Source organism: Cebus imitator, unplaced genomic scaffold, assembly GCF_001604975.1.
Source record: "Cebus imitator isolate Cc_AM_T3 unplaced genomic scaffold, Cebus_imitator-1.0 Scaffold485, whole genome shotgun sequence".
NCBI lineage: Eukaryota > Metazoa > Chordata > Mammalia > Primates > Cebidae > Cebus > Cebus imitator.
This window is the reverse complement of record NW_016107800.1, coordinates 1,486,336-1,490,262: the sequence shown is the minus strand read 5'-3', so window position 1 is coordinate 1,490,262 and position 3,927 is coordinate 1,486,336. Positions and strand designations below refer to the sequence as shown.

The 3,927-nt window shown below is 47.0% G+C and overlaps 1 protein-coding gene across 1 annotated transcript in view; it reads left to right on the top strand.

The window, feature by feature from the left end:
• Positions 1-2,834: 2,834 nt before the first annotated feature.
• The window catches only part of SLC51B (solute carrier family 51 subunit beta), a 10,078-nt gene continuing 8,985 nt past the window's right edge, over positions 2,835-3,927 (top strand). The window contains exon 1 of the mRNA XM_017513048.2: positions 2,835-3,318. The gene's annotated coding sequence lies outside the window, so the exon portion shown is untranslated. The remainder of the gene's footprint in view (positions 3,319-3,927) is intronic.

The following is a 3,927-nucleotide window of genomic DNA, read 5'->3' as shown; positions in this document are numbered from 1 at the left end:
GAGTCTCACTCCGTTGCCCAGGCTGGAGTGCAGTGGTGTGATCTCAGCTCTCCACAACTTCTGCCTCCCGGGTTCAAGTGCTTCTCCTGCCTCAACCTCCCAAGTAGCTGGGATTATCGGCATGTGCCATCATGCCCAGCTAATTTTTGTATTTTTAGTAGAGACAGGTTTTTGCCATGTTGCCCAGGCTGGTCTCAAACTCCTGACCTCAGGTGATCCACCTGCCTTGGACCCCCAAAGTGCTGGGATTACAGGCGTGAGTCACCTCGCCCAGCCGTCAAACTTTTTCGTTTGGTAAATAATGACCAAATGGTAAATATTTTAGAATTTGTGGGCCAATCATCACAGCTGCTCAATTCTGCTAATGTAGCAGGAAAGCAGCACTAGACAATTACATGAACAAAATGGGCATGGCATGTCCCAATGAGATTTTTTTTCAACAAAACCAGGCTGCAGGTCAGATTTGGCCCATACGTTAACAACCCCTCTCCTAAGATGTTCTTTCCACCATCATATCTGTGTTCCAGACAGAGGAAAGAGGAAGTGGAGGGGTTGAATTTTCTCCTAAAAACATGATCCAGCCGGGCGCAGTGGCTCATGCCTATAATCCCAACACTTTGGGAGGCCGAGGCAGGCGGATCACGAGATCAGGAGTTTGAGAGCAGCCTGGCCAACGTGGTGAAATCCTGTCTCTACTGAAAATACAAAAATTAACCAGGTGTGGTGGCAGGTGCCTGTAATTCCAGCTACTCGGGAGGCTGCGGCAGGAAAATCGCTTGAACCCAAGAGGCAGAGGTTGCGGTGAGCTGAGACTGTGCCATTGCACTCCAGCCTGGGCGACAGGGCAAGACTCGGTCAAAAAAAGAAAGAAAGAAAGAAAAAAACATGATCCACAGGTAGAAATAGTGTAGCATAGTACACAATAGGATACTATGCTACAACAAGAAAGAATGAACCACAATCACACACAACACAGATGAATCTCACAAGTATAATGTTGAGCAAAAGAAGCTGGCACAAATGATTGCATATTGACTGATTACATTTATATAAAGTGTAAAAATGGACAAAGTTAATCTATGGTATTAAAAGTCAGGTTGCCTGTGAGACTTCTGGGATCTGACAGTGCTCTATTTTTCTTTTTTTCCTTTTGATACAGGATCTTACTCTGTGGCTTAGGCTGGAGTATAGCATGCAGTGGTGCAATTGTTCTACTTCTTGATCTGGCTGGCATATCAGATCCCATGCACGAGTGTGTTCACGTGTGAAAATGCACTAAGCTTAACATTTGTGTACTTTTCTGTGTGTATACTCCAATAAAAAGAGTTTGTGTAAATTTCAAAAAAAAAAAAATGTGATTTTGAAGTTGCAATCACTTCTCAGATCTCTTTGGCCAAAACTTAGTCAAAGGACCACTTGTGACTGCAAGGAATCTTGGAAATGCAGCTTCATTACTTTTTTTTTTTCCAAGATGGAGTCTTGTCGCCCAGGCTGGAATGCGATGGTGCGATCTCGGCTCACTACAACCTCCACCTCCCAGGTTCAAGCAATTCTCCTGCCTCAGCCTCCTGAGTAGCTGGGACTACAGGTGTCTGCCACCACACCTGGCTAATTTTTGTATTTTTAATAGGGACAAAGTTTCACCTTGTTGGTCAGGCTGGTCTCGAGCTCCTGACCCCAGGTGATTTACCTGCCTCGGCCTCCCAAAGTGCTGGGATTACGGGTGTGGGCCACCACACCAGGTCTTTGCATGGTTAACCCCTCATCATTCAGTTTTTAGTATAGTAATACAGTAATCATGGCTCCCCCGCCCCATCCTGTTCTATATCATTATGTTGTTTAAATTATTCACAGAAATTATCACTAGCTGTAAGTATTTTTTAATTAAGTTTTTGCTTACTTTTTCGTTGGCTATCTCCTGTGGAGTTTGAGCTCCAAGAGAGCAGGGTCCTCACCAGTTTTATTTATCATGTATCTACACAGTAGATGCTCCAGCAACATTTATTCAATGAATAAATGAATGCATTACAAAACGAGGAGGCGTGCCAGGCGCGGTGACTCATGCCTGTAATCCCAGCACTTTGAGAGGCTGAGGCAGGCGAATCACAAGCTCAGGAGTTCAAGGCCAGCCTGACCAACATAGTGAAACCCCGTCTCTACTAAAAATACAAAAATTAGCCAGGAATGGTAGTGCGTACCTGGAATCCCAGCTACTCAGGAGGCTGAGGCAGGAGAATTGCTTGAACCCTAGAGGCGAAGGTTGCGGTGAGCTGAGATCATGCCACTGTACTCCATCCTGGGCAACAGAAGCGAAACTCTGTATCAAAAAAAAAAAAAAAATGAGGAAGAGCTGGCGCTCCAGGAAGCCCCTAGTTTCCCTGCTGGGTCTTCTTTCCTCTGCCCCCTGCTGTCATGTACACTGTTGAAAACTGTTTAAGTCATAGAGGAGCTTGGGCTTGACATGTGACCTCACTCAGCCTCTGTTTCATCTGTGAAATAAGAAATAAGAGTGGGCTTATGTGAAATAAGCCCACTTCTTGCTAAACCAACAACGATTGCTTAAGATACAAGGAGCCGGTTGGTCGAAAAGTGCACAGACTATCAGCGTTGAATGGAGCTGGCCTGGTGGAAGGAGCCCCTCATTCCGGCTTCCCCACCAAGCTGCTTGCCTTGGCCTGTTTCCTACTCCCTGGGTCACTGGTTCTCACACAGGTTTTCCCAACCCCCACCTCCAAAGGTCTTATTTTATAGCTCCTTGTGAGGAATTCACATGATGCCATGACCTTCACTGTGAGAAAGCACAGGTTGTAAAAGGCCAGGCCTGGCTCCTCGCTCCATGGTTAAATATTGATGATATTGGGAAATAGAGACCTGGAGTGGGCACACCACATGTCCCCTTGAAGTGATAGAACCCACAGACCACAGGTTCTCTGCAGCCCATTCTCCTGCCCGTCCAGAGGATCTGGATTTTTCTCTTTGCTTGAAGCCAACACATAAAAAGAAAAGCAAAGGGCTCGTGGTACTTTCAGATTGTGAAAGTCAGGTGGCGCTTGTTTGCACTCTGAGGCCGCTCACTCAAGAGGTCAGTCACCCCGGAGTGGTAGAGAAGGCTCCAGGCCTGGGCGTGTGCTACAGGCAGAGCTACCAGATGAGCCCAGCTGCTGCAGGCTCTCCCAGCTGTGACTGCCTGAGAGAGCTCAAGTACAAAGACCATCCTGTTCTCCCATAAAGAGGAAGAAGAGGAAGAAGAGGAAGGTAAGAAATTGTTGCTGCTCCCAACAGCAGATCAAGGCAGTCCCCAGGAACTCAGGATCCAGGGTGAGTGTCCTCATCTTGCCTTGGGGATGGGTGGCCCAGGTCTTTGGCAGAAATCACAGTCCAGTGGCAGATGGTTAAACCCTGTTTAAAATGCAGGGGTCTCCCAGAGGGGCCCAATGAGTCAAGACAAGTAAATGCAGTATGACATCCTAAATGAGATCCTGGGACAAGAAAAGAACATTAAAGGCAGAGCTAATGAAATGCAAATAAGGCATAAAGTTAATTTACTCATGCAAGTGACAATATGATGCTCACCCTAGAAGCAAACTGGATATGTGCTTTCATAGAAGTATGTCTTTGGCCAGGCCTGGTGGCTCATGCCTGCTGTAATCCCAGCACTTTGGGGGGCTGAGGTGGGTGGATCACTTGAGGTCAGGTGTTTGAGACCAGCCTGGCCAACGTGGTGAAATCCCATCTCCACGAAAAGTACAAAATTGGCCCGATGCAGTGGTTCATGCCTGTAATCCCAGCACTTTGGAAGGTTGAGGCAGGTGGATCACCTCAGATCAGGAGTTCGAGACCAGCCTGGCCAATGTGGTAAAACCCCATCTCTACTAAAAACACAAAAAATTAGCCAGGAATGGTGGTGGGTGCCTGTAATCCCAGCTA